The 13,198-nt window shown below is 43.6% G+C and overlaps 49 non-coding genes and 9 pseudogenes across 49 annotated transcripts; 24 read left to right on the top strand and 34 right to left on the bottom strand.

Annotated features, from left to right (window-relative positions):
- Window positions 1-23: 23 nt before the first annotated feature.
- LOC131713790 (5S ribosomal RNA) lies at window positions 24-142 on the bottom strand (annotated as a pseudogene).
- A 114-nt stretch (window positions 143-256) lies between these two features.
- Window positions 257-375, bottom strand: LOC131719917 (5S ribosomal RNA). The gene has a single exon (XR_009318815.1). It is a non-coding gene; the product is annotated as a 5S ribosomal RNA (ribosomal RNA).
- A 114-nt stretch (window positions 376-489) lies between these two features.
- LOC131712280 (5S ribosomal RNA) lies at window positions 490-608 on the bottom strand. The gene has a single exon (XR_009314173.1). It is a non-coding gene; the product is annotated as a 5S ribosomal RNA (ribosomal RNA).
- Window positions 609-708: 100 nt separating this feature from the next.
- Window positions 709-827, bottom strand: LOC131719914 (5S ribosomal RNA). The gene has a single exon (XR_009318813.1). It is a non-coding gene; the product is annotated as a 5S ribosomal RNA (ribosomal RNA).
- A 100-nt stretch (window positions 828-927) lies between these two features.
- On the bottom strand, window positions 928-1,046 carry LOC131719913 (5S ribosomal RNA). Its single transcript, XR_009318812.1, has one exon. It is a non-coding gene; the product is annotated as a 5S ribosomal RNA (ribosomal RNA).
- Window positions 1,047-1,146: 100 nt separating this feature from the next.
- Window positions 1,147-1,265, bottom strand: LOC131719912 (5S ribosomal RNA). The gene has a single exon (XR_009318811.1). It is a non-coding gene; the product is annotated as a 5S ribosomal RNA (ribosomal RNA).
- A 114-nt stretch (window positions 1,266-1,379) lies between these two features.
- On the bottom strand, window positions 1,380-1,498 carry LOC131712834 (5S ribosomal RNA). Its single transcript, XR_009314723.1, has one exon. It is a non-coding gene; the product is annotated as a 5S ribosomal RNA (ribosomal RNA).
- A 100-nt stretch (window positions 1,499-1,598) lies between these two features.
- Window positions 1,599-1,717, bottom strand: LOC131719911 (5S ribosomal RNA). Its single transcript, XR_009318810.1, has one exon. It is a non-coding gene; the product is annotated as a 5S ribosomal RNA (ribosomal RNA).
- A 114-nt stretch (window positions 1,718-1,831) lies between these two features.
- LOC131719910 (5S ribosomal RNA) lies at window positions 1,832-1,950 on the bottom strand. Its single transcript, XR_009318809.1, has one exon. It is a non-coding gene; the product is annotated as a 5S ribosomal RNA (ribosomal RNA).
- Window positions 1,951-2,064: 114 nt separating this feature from the next.
- Window positions 2,065-2,183, bottom strand: LOC131712724 (5S ribosomal RNA). The gene has a single exon (XR_009314615.1). It is a non-coding gene; the product is annotated as a 5S ribosomal RNA (ribosomal RNA).
- Window positions 2,184-2,283: 100 nt separating this feature from the next.
- LOC131719909 (5S ribosomal RNA) lies at window positions 2,284-2,402 on the bottom strand. Its single transcript, XR_009318808.1, has one exon. It is a non-coding gene; the product is annotated as a 5S ribosomal RNA (ribosomal RNA).
- Window positions 2,403-2,516: 114 nt separating this feature from the next.
- LOC131719908 (5S ribosomal RNA) lies at window positions 2,517-2,635 on the bottom strand. Its single transcript, XR_009318807.1, has one exon. It is a non-coding gene; the product is annotated as a 5S ribosomal RNA (ribosomal RNA).
- A 114-nt stretch (window positions 2,636-2,749) lies between these two features.
- Window positions 2,750-2,868, bottom strand: LOC131719907 (5S ribosomal RNA). Its single transcript, XR_009318806.1, has one exon. It is a non-coding gene; the product is annotated as a 5S ribosomal RNA (ribosomal RNA).
- Window positions 2,869-2,982: 114 nt separating this feature from the next.
- Window positions 2,983-3,101, bottom strand: LOC131719906 (5S ribosomal RNA). Its single transcript, XR_009318805.1, has one exon. It is a non-coding gene; the product is annotated as a 5S ribosomal RNA (ribosomal RNA).
- Window positions 3,102-3,201: 100 nt separating this feature from the next.
- On the bottom strand, window positions 3,202-3,320 carry LOC131718190 (5S ribosomal RNA). Its single transcript, XR_009317087.1, has one exon. It is a non-coding gene; the product is annotated as a 5S ribosomal RNA (ribosomal RNA).
- Window positions 3,321-3,420: 100 nt separating this feature from the next.
- LOC131719905 (5S ribosomal RNA) lies at window positions 3,421-3,539 on the bottom strand. Its single transcript, XR_009318804.1, has one exon. It is a non-coding gene; the product is annotated as a 5S ribosomal RNA (ribosomal RNA).
- A 100-nt stretch (window positions 3,540-3,639) lies between these two features.
- LOC131719903 (5S ribosomal RNA) lies at window positions 3,640-3,758 on the bottom strand. The gene has a single exon (XR_009318802.1). It is a non-coding gene; the product is annotated as a 5S ribosomal RNA (ribosomal RNA).
- A 114-nt stretch (window positions 3,759-3,872) lies between these two features.
- LOC131719902 (5S ribosomal RNA) lies at window positions 3,873-3,991 on the bottom strand. The gene has a single exon (XR_009318801.1). It is a non-coding gene; the product is annotated as a 5S ribosomal RNA (ribosomal RNA).
- A 114-nt stretch (window positions 3,992-4,105) lies between these two features.
- On the bottom strand, window positions 4,106-4,224 carry LOC131717145 (5S ribosomal RNA). Its single transcript, XR_009316030.1, has one exon. It is a non-coding gene; the product is annotated as a 5S ribosomal RNA (ribosomal RNA).
- Window positions 4,225-4,324: 100 nt separating this feature from the next.
- Window positions 4,325-4,443, bottom strand: LOC131719901 (5S ribosomal RNA). Its single transcript, XR_009318800.1, has one exon. It is a non-coding gene; the product is annotated as a 5S ribosomal RNA (ribosomal RNA).
- Window positions 4,444-4,557: 114 nt separating this feature from the next.
- LOC131711794 (5S ribosomal RNA) lies at window positions 4,558-4,676 on the bottom strand. Its single transcript, XR_009313682.1, has one exon. It is a non-coding gene; the product is annotated as a 5S ribosomal RNA (ribosomal RNA).
- A 114-nt stretch (window positions 4,677-4,790) lies between these two features.
- On the bottom strand, window positions 4,791-4,909 carry LOC131719900 (5S ribosomal RNA). Its single transcript, XR_009318799.1, has one exon. It is a non-coding gene; the product is annotated as a 5S ribosomal RNA (ribosomal RNA).
- A 100-nt stretch (window positions 4,910-5,009) lies between these two features.
- LOC131719899 (5S ribosomal RNA) lies at window positions 5,010-5,128 on the bottom strand. The gene has a single exon (XR_009318798.1). It is a non-coding gene; the product is annotated as a 5S ribosomal RNA (ribosomal RNA).
- A 100-nt stretch (window positions 5,129-5,228) lies between these two features.
- Window positions 5,229-5,347, bottom strand: LOC131710165 (5S ribosomal RNA). The gene has a single exon (XR_009312034.1). It is a non-coding gene; the product is annotated as a 5S ribosomal RNA (ribosomal RNA).
- A 100-nt stretch (window positions 5,348-5,447) lies between these two features.
- LOC131715228 (5S ribosomal RNA) lies at window positions 5,448-5,556 on the bottom strand (annotated as a pseudogene).
- A 114-nt stretch (window positions 5,557-5,670) lies between these two features.
- On the bottom strand, window positions 5,671-5,779 carry LOC131715227 (5S ribosomal RNA; annotated as a pseudogene).
- Window positions 5,780-5,879: 100 nt separating this feature from the next.
- Window positions 5,880-5,988, bottom strand: LOC131715226 (5S ribosomal RNA; annotated as a pseudogene).
- Window positions 5,989-6,088: 100 nt separating this feature from the next.
- On the bottom strand, window positions 6,089-6,207 carry LOC131719138 (5S ribosomal RNA). The gene has a single exon (XR_009318034.1). It is a non-coding gene; the product is annotated as a 5S ribosomal RNA (ribosomal RNA).
- Window positions 6,208-6,304: 97 nt separating this feature from the next.
- LOC131719898 (5S ribosomal RNA) lies at window positions 6,305-6,423 on the bottom strand. The gene has a single exon (XR_009318797.1). It is a non-coding gene; the product is annotated as a 5S ribosomal RNA (ribosomal RNA).
- Window positions 6,424-6,523: 100 nt separating this feature from the next.
- Window positions 6,524-6,632, bottom strand: LOC131715224 (5S ribosomal RNA; annotated as a pseudogene).
- Window positions 6,633-6,732: 100 nt separating this feature from the next.
- Window positions 6,733-6,851, bottom strand: LOC131719897 (5S ribosomal RNA). Its single transcript, XR_009318796.1, has one exon. It is a non-coding gene; the product is annotated as a 5S ribosomal RNA (ribosomal RNA).
- Window positions 6,852-6,965: 114 nt separating this feature from the next.
- Window positions 6,966-7,084, bottom strand: LOC131711793 (5S ribosomal RNA). The gene has a single exon (XR_009313681.1). It is a non-coding gene; the product is annotated as a 5S ribosomal RNA (ribosomal RNA).
- A 114-nt stretch (window positions 7,085-7,198) lies between these two features.
- Window positions 7,199-7,317, bottom strand: LOC131719896 (5S ribosomal RNA). The gene has a single exon (XR_009318795.1). It is a non-coding gene; the product is annotated as a 5S ribosomal RNA (ribosomal RNA).
- Window positions 7,318-7,417: 100 nt separating this feature from the next.
- Window positions 7,418-7,541, bottom strand: LOC131713247 (5S ribosomal RNA; annotated as a pseudogene).
- Window positions 7,542-7,862: 321 nt separating this feature from the next.
- LOC131719895 (5S ribosomal RNA) lies at window positions 7,863-7,981 on the top strand. The gene has a single exon (XR_009318794.1). It is a non-coding gene; the product is annotated as a 5S ribosomal RNA (ribosomal RNA).
- A 114-nt stretch (window positions 7,982-8,095) lies between these two features.
- LOC131709859 (5S ribosomal RNA) lies at window positions 8,096-8,214 on the top strand. The gene has a single exon (XR_009311723.1). It is a non-coding gene; the product is annotated as a 5S ribosomal RNA (ribosomal RNA).
- Window positions 8,215-8,328: 114 nt separating this feature from the next.
- LOC131715998 (5S ribosomal RNA) lies at window positions 8,329-8,437 on the top strand (annotated as a pseudogene).
- A 114-nt stretch (window positions 8,438-8,551) lies between these two features.
- On the top strand, window positions 8,552-8,670 carry LOC131719894 (5S ribosomal RNA). The gene has a single exon (XR_009318793.1). It is a non-coding gene; the product is annotated as a 5S ribosomal RNA (ribosomal RNA).
- Window positions 8,671-8,784: 114 nt separating this feature from the next.
- LOC131719892 (5S ribosomal RNA) lies at window positions 8,785-8,903 on the top strand. Its single transcript, XR_009318791.1, has one exon. It is a non-coding gene; the product is annotated as a 5S ribosomal RNA (ribosomal RNA).
- Window positions 8,904-9,017: 114 nt separating this feature from the next.
- LOC131719891 (5S ribosomal RNA) lies at window positions 9,018-9,136 on the top strand. Its single transcript, XR_009318790.1, has one exon. It is a non-coding gene; the product is annotated as a 5S ribosomal RNA (ribosomal RNA).
- Window positions 9,137-9,236: 100 nt separating this feature from the next.
- Window positions 9,237-9,355, top strand: LOC131719890 (5S ribosomal RNA). Its single transcript, XR_009318789.1, has one exon. It is a non-coding gene; the product is annotated as a 5S ribosomal RNA (ribosomal RNA).
- A 100-nt stretch (window positions 9,356-9,455) lies between these two features.
- Window positions 9,456-9,574, top strand: LOC131719889 (5S ribosomal RNA). The gene has a single exon (XR_009318788.1). It is a non-coding gene; the product is annotated as a 5S ribosomal RNA (ribosomal RNA).
- A 100-nt stretch (window positions 9,575-9,674) lies between these two features.
- LOC131715223 (5S ribosomal RNA) lies at window positions 9,675-9,783 on the top strand (annotated as a pseudogene).
- Window positions 9,784-9,897: 114 nt separating this feature from the next.
- LOC131719888 (5S ribosomal RNA) lies at window positions 9,898-10,016 on the top strand. The gene has a single exon (XR_009318787.1). It is a non-coding gene; the product is annotated as a 5S ribosomal RNA (ribosomal RNA).
- A 114-nt stretch (window positions 10,017-10,130) lies between these two features.
- Window positions 10,131-10,249, top strand: LOC131720823 (5S ribosomal RNA). The gene has a single exon (XR_009319720.1). It is a non-coding gene; the product is annotated as a 5S ribosomal RNA (ribosomal RNA).
- Window positions 10,250-10,363: 114 nt separating this feature from the next.
- Window positions 10,364-10,482, top strand: LOC131719886 (5S ribosomal RNA). Its single transcript, XR_009318785.1, has one exon. It is a non-coding gene; the product is annotated as a 5S ribosomal RNA (ribosomal RNA).
- A 114-nt stretch (window positions 10,483-10,596) lies between these two features.
- Window positions 10,597-10,715, top strand: LOC131719885 (5S ribosomal RNA). Its single transcript, XR_009318784.1, has one exon. It is a non-coding gene; the product is annotated as a 5S ribosomal RNA (ribosomal RNA).
- A 100-nt stretch (window positions 10,716-10,815) lies between these two features.
- On the top strand, window positions 10,816-10,934 carry LOC131711260 (5S ribosomal RNA). Its single transcript, XR_009313143.1, has one exon. It is a non-coding gene; the product is annotated as a 5S ribosomal RNA (ribosomal RNA).
- Window positions 10,935-11,034: 100 nt separating this feature from the next.
- Window positions 11,035-11,153, top strand: LOC131719884 (5S ribosomal RNA). Its single transcript, XR_009318783.1, has one exon. It is a non-coding gene; the product is annotated as a 5S ribosomal RNA (ribosomal RNA).
- A 114-nt stretch (window positions 11,154-11,267) lies between these two features.
- On the top strand, window positions 11,268-11,386 carry LOC131719883 (5S ribosomal RNA). The gene has a single exon (XR_009318782.1). It is a non-coding gene; the product is annotated as a 5S ribosomal RNA (ribosomal RNA).
- A 114-nt stretch (window positions 11,387-11,500) lies between these two features.
- On the top strand, window positions 11,501-11,619 carry LOC131719882 (5S ribosomal RNA). Its single transcript, XR_009318781.1, has one exon. It is a non-coding gene; the product is annotated as a 5S ribosomal RNA (ribosomal RNA).
- A 114-nt stretch (window positions 11,620-11,733) lies between these two features.
- Window positions 11,734-11,852, top strand: LOC131719880 (5S ribosomal RNA). The gene has a single exon (XR_009318779.1). It is a non-coding gene; the product is annotated as a 5S ribosomal RNA (ribosomal RNA).
- Window positions 11,853-11,966: 114 nt separating this feature from the next.
- Window positions 11,967-12,085, top strand: LOC131709807 (5S ribosomal RNA). The gene has a single exon (XR_009311670.1). It is a non-coding gene; the product is annotated as a 5S ribosomal RNA (ribosomal RNA).
- A 100-nt stretch (window positions 12,086-12,185) lies between these two features.
- LOC131719879 (5S ribosomal RNA) lies at window positions 12,186-12,304 on the top strand. The gene has a single exon (XR_009318778.1). It is a non-coding gene; the product is annotated as a 5S ribosomal RNA (ribosomal RNA).
- Window positions 12,305-12,404: 100 nt separating this feature from the next.
- On the top strand, window positions 12,405-12,523 carry LOC131719878 (5S ribosomal RNA). The gene has a single exon (XR_009318777.1). It is a non-coding gene; the product is annotated as a 5S ribosomal RNA (ribosomal RNA).
- A 100-nt stretch (window positions 12,524-12,623) lies between these two features.
- LOC131716507 (5S ribosomal RNA) lies at window positions 12,624-12,732 on the top strand (annotated as a pseudogene).
- Window positions 12,733-12,846: 114 nt separating this feature from the next.
- LOC131719877 (5S ribosomal RNA) lies at window positions 12,847-12,965 on the top strand. The gene has a single exon (XR_009318776.1). It is a non-coding gene; the product is annotated as a 5S ribosomal RNA (ribosomal RNA).
- Window positions 12,966-13,079: 114 nt separating this feature from the next.
- On the top strand, window positions 13,080-13,198 carry LOC131719876 (5S ribosomal RNA). Its single transcript, XR_009318775.1, has one exon. It is a non-coding gene; the product is annotated as a 5S ribosomal RNA (ribosomal RNA).

Raw genomic sequence — 13,198 nt, 5'->3', positions numbered from 1 at the left:
CACATTTCAATTGTAAAATGTAATGCCTGCAGCAATTGATATTCCCAGGTGGTCTCCCATCCAAGTACTAACCAAGCCCAACATTGCTTAGCTTCTGAGATCAGACAAGATCAGGCTTATTCAAGGTGGTGTGGCCGCAGGCGATTGCATTTCTGCTTTCATGACTTTTATGTTTAGTGAGCTGGGGGTGATTCCTCCAAAATTTCCTTTTGTCCTCCACACATTTCAATTGTAAAATGTAATTACAAAAATGTAATGCCTGCAGCACTTGATATTCCCAGGTGGTCTCCCATCCAAGTACTAACCAAGCCCAACATTGCTTAGCTTCTGAGATCAGACGAGATCAGGCTTATTCAAGGTGGTGTGGCCGCAGGCGATTGCATTTCTGCTTTCATGACTTTTATGTTTAGTGAGCTGGGGGTGATTCCTCCAAAATTTCCTTTTGTCCTCCACACATTTCAATTGTAAAATGTAATTACAAAAATGTAATGCCTGCAGCACTTGATATTCCCAGGTGGTCTCCCATCCAACTACTAACCAAGCCCAACATTGTTTAGCTTCTGAGATCAGACGAGATCAGGCTTATTCAAGGTGGTGTGGCCGCAGGCGATTGCATTTCTGCTTTCATGACTTTTATGTTTAGTGAGCTGGGGGTGATTCCTCCAAAATTTCCTTTTGTCCTCCACACATTTCAATTGTAAAATGTAATGCCTGCAGCACTTGATATTCCCAGGTGGTCTCCCATCCAAGTACTAACCAAGCCCAACATTGCTTAGCTTCTGAGATCAGACGAGATCAGGCTTATTCAAGGTGGTGTGGCCGCAGGCGATTGCATTTCTGCTTTCATGACTTTTATGTTTAGTGAGCTGGGGGTGATTCCTCCAAAATTTCCTTTTGTCCTCCACACATTTCAATTGTAAAATGTAATGCCTGCAGCACTTGATATTCCCAGGTGGTCTCCCATCCAAGTACTAACCAAGCCCAACATTGCTTAGCTTCTGAGATCAGACGAGATCAGGCTTATTCAAGGTGGTGTGGCCGCAGGCGATTGCATTTCTGCTTTCATGACTTTTATGTTTAGTGAGCTGGGGGTGATTCCTCCAAAATTTCCTTTTGTCCTCCACACATTTCAATTGTAAAATGTAATGCCTGCAGCACTTGATATTCCCAGGTGGTCTCCCATCCAAGTACTAACCAAGCCCAACATTGCTTAGCTTCTGAGATCAGACGAGATCAGGCTTATTCAAGGTGGTGTGGCCGCAGGCGATTGCATTTCTGCTTTCATGACTTTTATGTTTAGTGAGCTGGGGGTGATTCCTCCAAAATTTCCTTTTGTCCTCCACACATTTCAATTGTAAAATGTAATTACAAAAATGTAATGCCTGCAGCACTTGATATTCCCAGGTGGTCTCCCATCCAAGTACTAACCAAGCCCAACATTGCTTAGCTTCTGAGATCAGACGAGATCAGGTTTATTCAAGGTGGTGTGGCCGCAGGCGATTGCATTTCTGCTTTCATGACTTTTATGTTTAGTGAGCTGGGGGTGATTCCTCCAAAATTTCCTTTTGTCCTCCACACATTTCAATTGTAAAATGTAATGCCTGCAGCACTTGATATTCCCAGGTGGTCTCCCATCCAAGTACTAACCAAGCCCAACATTGCTTAGCTTCTGAGATCAGACGAGATCAGGCTTATTCAAGGTGGTGTGGCCGCAGGCGATTGCATTTCTGCTTTCATGACTTTTATGTTTAGTGAGCTGGGGGTGATTCCTCCAAAATTTCCTTTTGTCCTCCACACATTTCAATTGTAAAATGTAATTACAAAAATGTAATGCCTGCAGCACTTGATATTCCCAGGTGGTCTCCCATCCAAGTACTAACCAAGCCCAACATTGCTTAGCTTCTGAGATCAGACGAGATCAGGCTTATTCAAGGTGGTGTGGCCGCAGGCGATTGCATTTCTGCTTTCATGACTTTTATGTTTAGTGAGCTGGGGGTGATTCCTCCAAAATTTCCTTTTGTCCTCCACACATTTCAATTGTAAAATGTAATTACAAAAATGTAATGCCTGCAGCACTTGATATTCCCAGGTGGTCTCCCATCCAAGTACTAACCAAGCCCAACATTGCTTAGCTTCTGAGATCAGACGAGATCAGGTTTATTCAAGGTGGTGTGGCCGCAGGCGATTGCATTTCTGCTTTCATGACTTTTATGTTTAGTGAGCTGGGGGTGATTCCTCCAAAATTTCCTTTTGTCCTCCACACATTTCAATTGTAAAATGTAATGCCTGCAGCACTTGATATTCCCAGGTGGTCTCCCATCCAAGTACTAACCAAGCCCAACATTGCTTAGCTTCTGAGATCAGACGAGATCAGGCTTATTCAAGGTGGTGTGGCCGCAGGCGAATGCATTTCTGCTTTCATGACTTTTATGTTTAGTGAGCTGGGGGTGATTCCTCCAAAATTTCCTTTTGTCCTCCACACATTTCAATTGTAAAATGTAATTACAAAAATGTAATGCCTGCAGCACTTGATATTCCCAGGTGGTCTCCCATCCAAGTACTAACCAAGCCCAACATTGCTTAGCTTCTGAGATCAGACGAGATCAGGCTTATTCAAGGTGGTGTGGCCGCAGGCGATTGCATTTCTGCTTTCATGACTTTTATGTTTAGTGAGCTGGGGGTGATTCCTCCAAAATTTCCTTTTGTCCTCCACACATTTCAATTGTAAAATGTAATTACAAAAATGTAATGCCTGCAGCACTTGATATTCCCAGGTGGTCTCCCATCCAAGTACTAACCAAGCCCAACATTGCTTAGCTTCTGAGATCAGACGAGATCAGGCTTATTCAAGGTGGTGTGGCCGCAGGCGATTGCAGTTCAGCTTTCATGACTTTTATGTTTAGTGAGCTGGGGGTGATTCCTCCAAAATTTCCTTTTGTCCTCCACACATTTCAATTGTAAAATGTAATTACTAAAATGTAATGCCTGCAGCACTTGATATTCCCAGGTGGTCTCCCATCCAAGTACTAACCAAGCCCAACATTGCTTAGCTTCTGAGATCAGACGAGATCAGGCTTATTCAAGGTGGTGTGGCCGCAGGCGATTGCTTTTCTGCTTTCATGACTTTTATGTTTAGTGAGCTGGGGGTGATTCCTCCAAAATTTCCTTTTGTCCTCCACACATTTCAATTGTAAAATGTAATGCCTGCAGCACTTGATATTCCCAGGTGGTCTCCCATCCAAGTACTAACCAAGCCCAACATTGCTTAGCTTCTGAGATCAGACGAGATCAGGCTTTTTCAAGGTGGTGTGGCCGCAGGCGATTGCATTTCTGCTTTCATGACTTTTATGTTTAGTGAGCTGGGGGTGATTCCTCCCAAATTTCCTTTTGTCCTCCACACATTTCAATTGTAAAATGTAATGCCTGCAGCACTTGATATTCCCAGGTGGTCTCCCATCCAAGTACTAACCAAGCCCAACATTGCTTAGCTTCTGAGATCAGACGAGATCAGGCTTATTCAAGGTGGTGTGGCCGCAGGCGATTGCATTTCTGCTTTCATGACTTTTATGTTTAGTGAGCTGGGGGTGATTCCTCCAAAATTTCCTTTTGTCCTCCACACATTTCAATTGTAAAATGTAATGCCTGCAGCACTTGATATTCCCAGGTGGTCTCCCATCCAAGTACTAACCAAGCCCAACATTGCTTAGCTTCTGAGATCAGACGAGATCAGGCTTATTCAAGGTGGTGTGGCCGCAGGCGATTGCATTTCTGCTTTCATGACTTTTATGTTTAGTGAGCTGGGGGTGATTCCTCCAAAATTTCCTTTTGTCCTCCACACATTTCAATTGTAAAATGTAATTACAAAAATGTAATGCCTGCAGCACTTGATATTCCCAGGTGGTCTCCCATCCAAGTACTAACCAAGCCCAACATTGCTTAGCTTCTGAGATCAGACGAGATCAGGCTTATTCAAGGTGGTGTGGCCGCAGGCGATTGCATTTCTGCTTTCATGACTTTTATGTTTAGTGAGCTGGGGGTGATTCCTCCAAAATTTCCTTTTGTCCTCCACACATTTCAATTGTAAAATGTAATTACAAAAATGTAATGCCTGCAGCACTTGATATTCCCAGGTGGTCTCCCATCCAAGTACTAATCAAGCCCAACATTGCTTAGCTTCTGAGATCAGACGAGATCAGGCTTATTCAAGGTGGTGTGGCCGCAGGCGATTGCATTTCTGCTTTCATGACTTTTATGTTTAGTGAGCTGGGGGTGATTCCTCCAAAATTTCCTTTTGTCCTCCACACATTTCAATTGTAAAATGTAATGCCTGCAGCACTTGATATTCCCAGGTGGTCTCCCATCCAAGTACTAACCAAGCCCAACATTGCTTAGCTTCTGAGATCAGACGAGATCAGGCTTATTCAAGGTGGTGTGGCCGCAGGCGATTGCATTTCTGCTTTCATGACTTTTATGTTTAGTGAGCTGGGGGTGATTCCTCCAAAATTTCCTTTTGTCCTCCACACATTTCAATTGTAAAATGTAATTACAAAAATGTAATGCCTGCAGCACTTGATATTCCCAGGTGGTCTCCCATCCAAGTACTAACCAAGCCCAACATTGCTTAGCTTCGGAGATCAGACGAGATCAGGCTTATTCAAGGTGGTGTGGCCGCAGGCGATTGCAGTTCAGCTTTCATGACTTTTATGTTTAGTGAGCTGGGGGTGATTCCTCCAAAATTTCCTTTTGTCCTCCACACATTTCAATTGTAAAATGTAATTACTAAAATGTAATGCCTGCAGCACTTGATATTCCCAGGTGGTCTCCCATCCAAGTACTAACCAAGCCCAACATTGCTTAGCTTCTGAGATCAGACGAGATCAGGCTTATTCAAGGTGGTGTGGCCGCAGGCGATTGCTTTTCTGCTTTCATGACTTTTATGTTTAGTGAGCTGGGGGTGATTCCTCCAAAATTTCCTTTTGTCCTCCACACATTTCAATTGTAAAATGTAATGCCTGCAGCACTTGATATTCCCAGGTGGTCTCCCATCCAAGTACTAACCAAGCCCAACATTGCTTAGCTTCTGAGATCAGACGAGATCAGGCTTATTCAAGGTGGTGTGGCCGCAGGCGATTGCATTTCTGCTTTCATGACTTTTATGTTTAGTGAGCTGGGGGTGATTCCTCCAAAATTTCCTTTTGTCCTCCACACATTTCAATTGTAAAATGTAATGCCTGCAGCACTTGATATTCCCAGGTGGTCTCCCATCCAAGTACTAACCAAGCCCAACATTGCTTAGCTTCTGAGATCAGACGAGATCAGGCTTATTCAAGGTGGTGTGGCCACAGGCGATTGCATTTCTGCTTTCATGACTTTTATGTTTAGTGAGCTGGGGGTGATTCCTCCAAAATTTCCTTTTGTCCTCCACACATTTCAATTGTAAAATGTAATGCCTGCAGCACTTGATATTCCCAGGTGGTCTCCCATCCAAGTACTAACCAAGCCCAACATTGCTTAGCTTCTGAGATCAGGCTTATTCAAGGTGGTGTGGCCGCAGGCGATTGCATTTCTGCTTTCATGACTTTTATGTTTAGTGAGCTGGGGGTGATTCCTCCAAAATTTCCTTTTGTCCTCCACACATTTCAATTGTAAAATGTAATTACTAAAATGTAATGCCTGCAGCACTTGATATTCCCAGGTGGTCTCCCATCCAAGTACTAACCAAGCCCAACATTGCTTAGCTTCTGAGATCAGGCTTATTCAAGGTGGTGTGGCCGCAGGCGATTGCATTTCTGCTTTCATGACTTTTATGTTTAGTGAGCTGGGGGTGATTCCTCCAAAATTTCCTTTTGTCCTCCACACATTTCAATTGTAAAATGTAATGCCTGCAGCACTTGATATTCCCAGGTGGTCTCCCATCCAAGTACTAACCAAGCCCAACATTGCTTAGCTTCTGAGATCAGGCTTATTCAAGGTGGTGTGGCCGCAGGCGATTGCATTTCTGCTTTCATGACTTTTATGTTTAGTGAGCTGGGGGTGATTCCTCCAAAATTTCCTTTTGTCCTCCACACATTTCAATTGTAAAATGTAATGCCTGCAGCACTTGATATTCCCAGGTGGTCTCCCATCCAAGTACTAACCAAGCCCAACATTGCTTAGCTTCTGAGATCTGACGAGATCAGGCTTATTCAAGGTGGTGTGGCCGCAGGCGATTGCATTTCTGCTTTCATGACTTTTATGTTTAGTGAGCTGGGGGTGATTCCTCCAAAATTTCCTTTTGTCCACACATTTCAATTGTAAAATGTAATGCCTGCAGCACTTGATATTCCCAGGTGGTCTCCCATCCAAGTACTAACCAAGCCCAACATTGCTTAGCTTCTGAGATCAGACGAGATCAGGCTTATTCAAGGTGGTGTGGCCGCAGGCGATTGCATTTCTGCTTTCATGACTTTTATGTTTAGTGAGCTGGGGGTGATTCCTCCAAAATTTCCTTTTGTCCTCCACACATTTCAATTGTAAAATGTAATGCCTGCAGCACTTGATATTCCCAGGTGGTCTCCCATCCAAGTACTAACCAAGCCCAACATTGCTTAGCTTCTGAGATCAGGCTTATTCAAGGTGGTGTGGCCGCAGGCGATTGCATTTCTGCTTTCATGACTTTTATGTTTAGTGAGCTGGGGGTGATTCCTCCAAAATTTCCTTTTGTCCTCCACACATTTCTATTGTAAAATGTAATGCCTGCAGCACTTGATATTCCCAGGTGGTCTCCCATCCAAGTACTAACCAAGCCCAACATTGCTTAGCTTCTGAGATCAGACGAGATCAGGCTTATTCAAGGTGGTGTGGCCGCAGGCGATTGCATTTCTGCTTTCATGACTTTTATGTTTAGTGAGCTGGGGGTGATTCCTCCAAAATTTCCTTTTGTCCTCCACACATTTCAATTGTAAAATGTAATTACAAAAATGTAATGCCTGCAGCACTTGATATTCCCAGGTGGTCTCCCATCCAAGTACTAACCAAGCCCAACATTGCTTAGCTTCGGAGATCAGACGAGATCAGGCTTATTCAAGGTGGTGTGGCCGCAGGCGATTGCATTTCTGCTTTCATGACTTTTATGTTTAGTGAGCTGGGGGTGATTCCTCCAAAATTTCCTTTTGTCCTCCACACATTTCAATTGTAAAATGTAATTACAAAAATGTAATGCCTGCAGCACTTGATATTCCCAGGTGGTCTCCCATCCAAGTACTAACCAAGCCCAACATTGCTTAGCTTCTGAGATCAGACGAGATCAGGCTTATTCAAGGTGGTGTGGCCGCAGGCGATTGCATTTCTGCTTTCATGACTTTTATGTTTAGTGAGCTGGGGGTGATTCCTCCAAAATTTCCTTTTGTCCTCCACACATTTCTATTGTAAAATGTAATGCCTGCAGCACTTGATATTCCCAGGTGGTCTCCCATCCAAGTACTAACCAAGCCCAACATTGCTTAGCTTAGCTTCTGAGATCAGACGAGATCAGGCTTATTCAAGGTGGTGTGGCCGCAGGCGATTGCATTTCTGCTTTCATGACTTTTATGTTTAGTGAGCTGGGGGTGATTCCTCCAAAATTTCCTTTTGTCCTCCACACATTTCAATTGTAAAATGTAATTACAACAATGTAATGCCTGCAGCACTTGATATTCCCAGGTGGTCTCCCATCCAAGTACTTAGTACTTGGATGGGAGACCACCTGGGAATATCAAGTGCTGCAGACATTACATTTTTGTAATTACATTTTACAATTGAAATGTGTGGAGGACAAAAGGAAATTTTGGAGGAATCACCCCCAGCTCACTAAACATAAAAGTCATGAAAGCAGAACAGCAATCGCCTGCGGCCACACCACCTTGAATAAGCCTGATCTCGTCTGATCTCAGAAGCTAAGCAATGTTGGGCTTGGTTAGTACTTGGATGGGAGACCACCTGGGAATATCAAGTGCTGCAGGCATTACATTTTTGTAATTACATTTTACAATTGAAATGTGTGGAGGACAAAAGGAAATTTTGGAGGAATCACCCCCAGCTCACTAAACATAAAAGTCATGAAAGCAGAAATGCAATCGCCTGCGGCCACACCACCTTGAATAAGCCTGATCTCGTCTGATCTCAGAAGCTAAGCAATGTCGGGCTTGGTTAGTACTTGGATGGGAGACCACCTGGGAATATCAAGTGCTGCAGGCATTACATTTTTGTAATTACATTTTAGAATTGAAATGTGTGGAGGATAAAAGGAAATTTTGGAGGAATCACCCCCAGCTCACTAAACATAAAAGTCATGAAAGCAGAAATGCAATCGCCTGCGGCCACACCACCTTGAATAAGTCTGATCTCAGAAACTAAGCAATGTTGGGCTTGGTTAGTACTTGGATGGGAGACCACCTGGGAATATCAAGTGCTGCAGGCATTACATTTTTGTAATTACATTTTAGAATTGAAATGTGTGGAGGACAAAAGGAAATTTTGGAGGAATCACCCCCAGCTCACTAAACATAAAAGTCATGAAAGCAGAAATGCAATCGCCTGCGGCCACACCACCTTGAATAAGCCTGATCTCGTCTGATCTCAGAAGCTAAGCAATGTTGGGCTTGGTTAGTACTTGGATGGGAGACCACCTGGGAATATCAAGTGCTGCAGGCATTACATTTTTGTAATTACATTTTACAATTGAAATGTGTGGAGGACAAAAGGAAATTTTGGAGGAATCACCCCCAGCTCACTAAACATAAAAGTCATGAAAGCAGAAATGCAATCGCCTGCGGCCACACCACCTTGAATAAGCCTGATCTCGTCTGATCTCAGAAGCTAAGCAATGTTGGGCTTGGTTAGTACTTGGATGGGAGACCACCTGGGAATATCAAGTGCTGCAGGCATTACATTTTTGTAATTACATTTTACAATTGAAATGTGTGGAGGACAAAAGGAAATTTTGGAGGAATCACCCCCAGCTCACTAAACATAAAAGTCATGAAAGCAGAAATGCAATCGCCTGCGGCCACACCACCTTGAATAAGCCTGATCTCGTCTGATCTCAGAAGCTAAGCAATGTTGGGCTTGGTTAGTACTTGGATGGGAGACCACCTGGGAATATCAAGTGCTGCAGGCATTACATTTTACAATTGAAATGTGTGGAGGACAAAAGGAAATTTTGGAGGAATCACCCCCAGCTCACTAAACATAAAAGTCATGAAAGCAGAAATGCAATCGCCTGCGGCCACACCACCTTGAATAAGCCTGATCTCGTCTGATCTCAGAAGCTAAGCAATGTTGGGCTTGGTTAGTACTTGGATGGGAGACCACCTGGGAATATCAAGTGCTGCAGGCATTACATTTTACAATTGAAATGTGTGGAGGACAAAAGGAAATTTTGGAGGAATCACCCCCAGCTCACTAAACATAAAAGTCATGAAAGCAGAAATGCAATCGCCTGCGGCCACACCACCTTGAATAAGCCTGATCTCGTCTGATCTCAGAAGCTAAGCAATGTTGGGCTTGGTTAGTACTTGGATGGGAGACCACCTGGGAATATCAAGTGCTGCAGGCATTACATTTTACAATTGAAATGTGTGGAGGACAAAAGGAAATTTTGGAGGAATCACCCCCAGCTCACTAAACATAAAAGTCATGAAAGCAGAAATGCAATCGCCTGCGGCCACACCACCTTGAATAAGCCTGATCTCAGAAGCTAAGCAATGTTGGGCTTGGTTAGTACTTGGATGGGAGACCACCTGGGAATATCAAGTGCTGCAGGCATTACATTTTAGTAATTACATTTTACAATTGAAATGTGTGGAGGACAAAAGGAAATTTTGGAGGAATCACCCCCAGCTCACTAAACATAAAAGTCATGAAAGCAGAAATGCAATCGCCTGCGGCCACACCACCTTGAATAAGCCTGATCTCGTCTGATCTCAGAAGCTAAGCAATGTTGGGCTTGGTTAGTACTTGGATGGGAGACCACCTGGGAATATCAAGTGCTGCAGGCATTACATTTTAGTAATTACATTTTACAATTGAAATGTGTGGAGGACAAAAGGAAATTTTGGAGGAATCACCCCCAGCTCACTAAACATAAAAGTCATGAAAGCAGAAATGCAATCGCCTGCGGCCACACCACCTTGAATAAGCCTGATCTCGTCTGATCTCAGAAGCTAAGCAATGTTGGGCTTGGTTAGTACTTTGATGGGAGACCACCTGGGAATATCAAGTGCTGCAGGCATTACATTTTTGTAATTACATTTTACAATTGAAATGTGTGGAGGACAAAAGGAAATTTTGGAGGAATCACCCCCAGCTCACTAAACATAAAAGTCATGAAAGCAGAAATGCAATCGCCTGCGGCCACACCACCTTGAATAAGCCTGATCTCGTCTGATCTCAGAAGCTAAGCAATGTTGGGCTTGGTTAGTACTTGGATGGGAGACCACCTGGGAATATCAAGTGCTGCAGGCATTACATTTTTGTAATTACATTTTACAATTGAAATGTGTGGAGGACAAAAGGAAATTTTGGAGGAATCACCCCCAGCTCACTAAACATAAAAGTCATGAAAGCAGAAATGCAATCGCCTGCGGCCACACCACCTTGAATAAGCCTGATCTCGTCTGATCTCAGAAGCTAAGCAATGTTGGGCTTGGTTAGTACTTGGATGGGAGACCACCTGGGAATATCAAGTGCTGCAGGCATTACATTTTACAATTGAAATGTGTGGAGGACAAAAGGAAATTTTGGAGGAATCACCCCCAGCTCACTAAACATAAAAGTCATGAAAGCAGAAATGCAATCGCCTGCGGCCACACCACCTTGAATAAGTCTGATCTCGTCTGATCTCAGAAGCTAAGCAATGTTGGGCTTGGTTAGTACTTGGATGGGAGACCACCTGGGAATATCAAGTGCTGCAGGCATTACATTTTACAATTGAAATGTGTGGAGGACAAAAGGAAATTTTGGAGGAATCACCCCCAGCTCACTAAACATAAAAGTCATGAAAGCAGAAATGCAATCGCCTGCGGCCACACCACCTTGAATAAGCCTGATCTCGTCTGATCTCAGAAGCTAAGCAATGTTGGGCTTGGTTAGTACTTGGATGGGAGACCACCTGGGAATATCAAGTGCTGCAGGCATTACATTTTTGTAATTACATTTTACAATTGAAATGTGTGGAGGACAAAAGGAAATTTTGGAGGAATCACCCCCAGCTCACTAAACATAAAAGTCATGAAAGCAGAAATGCAATCGCCTGCGGCCACACCACCTTGAATAAGCCTGATCTCGTCTGATCTCAGAAGCTAAGCAATGTTGGGCTTGGTTAGTACTTGGATGGGAGACCACCTGGGAATATCAAGTGCTGCAGGCATTACATTTTTGTAATTACATTTTACAATTGAAATGTGTGGAGGACAAAAGGAAATTTTGGAGGAATCACCCCCAGCTCACTAAACATAAAAGTCATGAAAGCAGAAATGCAATCGCCTGCGGCCACACCACCTTGAATAAGCCTGATCTCGTCTGATCTCAGAAGCTAAGCAATGTTGGGCTTGGTTAGTACTTGGATGGGAGACCACCTGGGAATATCAAGTGCTGCAGGCATTACATTTTTGTAATTACATTTTACAATTGAAATGTGTGGAGGACAAAAGGAAATTTTGGAGGAATCACCCCCAGCTCACTAAACATAAAAGTCATGAAAGCAGAAATGCAATCGCCTGCGGCCACACCACCTTGAATAAGCCTGATCTCGTCTGATCTCAGAAGCTAAGCAATGTTGGGCTTGGTTAGTACTTGGATGGGAGACCACCTGGGAATATCAAGTGCTGCAGGCATTACATTTTTGTAATTACATTTTACAATTGAAATGTGTGGAGGACAAAAGGAAATTTTGGAGGAATCACCCCCAGCTCACTAAACATAAAAGTCATGAAAGCAGAAATGCAATCGCCTGCGGCCACACCACCTTGAATAAGCCTGATCTCGTCTGATCTCAGAAGATAAGCAATGTTGGGCTTGGTTAGTACTTGGATGGGAGACCACCTGGGAATATCAAGTGCTGCAGGCATTACATTTTACAATTGAAATGTGTGGAGGACAAAAGGAAATTTTGGAGGAATCACCCCCAGCTCACTAAACATAAAAGTCATGAAAGCAGAAATGCAATCGCCTGCGGCCACACCACCTTGAATAAGCCTGATCTCGTCTGATCTCAGAAGCTAAGCAATGTTGGGCTTGGTTAGTACTTGGATGGGAGACCACCTGGGAATATCAAGTGCTGCAGGCATTACATTTTACAATTGAAATGTGTGGAGGACAAAAGGAAATTTTGGAGGAATCACCCGCAGCTCACTAAACATAAAAGTCATGAAAGCAGAAATGCAATCGCCTGCGGCCACACCACCTTGAATAAGCCTGATCTCGTCTGATCTCAGAAGCTAAGCAATGTTGGGCTTGGTTAGTACTTGGATGGGAGACCACCTGGGAATATCAAGTGCTGCAGGCATTACATTTTACAATTGAAATGTGTGGAGGACAAAAGGAAATTTTGGAGGAATCACCCCCAGCTCACTAAACATAAAAGTCATGAAAGCAGAAATGCAATCGTCTGCGGCCACACCACCTTGAATAAGCCTGATCTCAGAAGCTAAGCAATGTTGGGCTTGGTTAGTACTTGGATGGGAGACCACCTGGGTTAATCAAGTGCTGCAGGCATTACATTTTAGTAATTACATTTTACAATTGAAATGTGTGGAGGACAAAAGGAAATTTTGGAGGAATCACCCCCAGCTCACTAAACATAAAAGTCATGAAAGCAGAAATGCAATCGCCTGCGGCCACACCACCTTGAATAAGCCTGATCTCGTCTGATCTCAGAAGCTAAGCAATGTTGGGCTTGGTTAGTACTTGGATGGGAGACCACCTGGGAATATCAAGTGCTGCAGGCATTACATTTTAGTAATTACATTTTACAATTGAAATGTGTGGAGGACAAAAGGAAATTTTGGAGGAATCACCCCCAGCTCACTAAACATAAAAGTCATGAAAGCAGAAATGCAATCGCCTGCGGCCACACCACCTTGAATAAGCCTGATCTCGTCTGATCTCAGAAGCTAAGCAATGTTGGGCTTGGTTAGTACTTGGATGGGAGACCACCTGGGAATATCAAGTGCTGCAGGCA

This window comes from Acipenser ruthenus, chromosome 44 (assembly GCF_902713425.1).
Source record: "Acipenser ruthenus chromosome 44, fAciRut3.2 maternal haplotype, whole genome shotgun sequence".
Lineage (NCBI taxonomy): Eukaryota > Metazoa > Chordata > Actinopteri > Acipenseriformes > Acipenseridae > Acipenser > Acipenser ruthenus.
Note: the sequence above shows the minus strand (reverse complement) of the source record. Positions and strands in the feature narration are given on the sequence as shown.